The sequence below is a fragment of the Penaeus monodon genome, chromosome 24 (assembly GCF_015228065.2).
Source record: "Penaeus monodon isolate SGIC_2016 chromosome 24, NSTDA_Pmon_1, whole genome shotgun sequence".
NCBI lineage: Eukaryota > Metazoa > Arthropoda > Malacostraca > Decapoda > Penaeidae > Penaeus > Penaeus monodon.
This window is the reverse complement of record NC_051409.1, coordinates 35,715,359-35,715,562: the sequence shown is the minus strand read 5'-3', so window position 1 is coordinate 35,715,562 and position 204 is coordinate 35,715,359. Positions and strand designations below refer to the sequence as shown.

The following is a 204-nucleotide window of genomic DNA, read 5'->3' as shown; positions in this document are numbered from 1 at the left end:
TGAACAGGAATAATCATATAAACTTCAAACAATAAAACTCCACCAATACTAACCACATCAATGCCAATGACCATAACGCAGCAGAAACACTAATTTTACGAGTACCAATCACAATAAAAATACCAAAAACAACTCGCTCTCTCCCTTATCGATTTTCTACAGGCAGCCTCCAGAGTCTACCTCGTCCCACCTTCTACCAACAAT

General features: G+C 38.7%; 1 protein-coding gene across 2 annotated transcripts in view; it reads right to left on the bottom strand.

The window, feature by feature from the left end:
- Positions 1–204, bottom strand: part of LOC119588745 — an 18,758-nt gene that overhangs the window by 18,238 nt on the left and 316 nt on the right. The gene's annotated exons all lie outside the window — the stretch shown is intronic.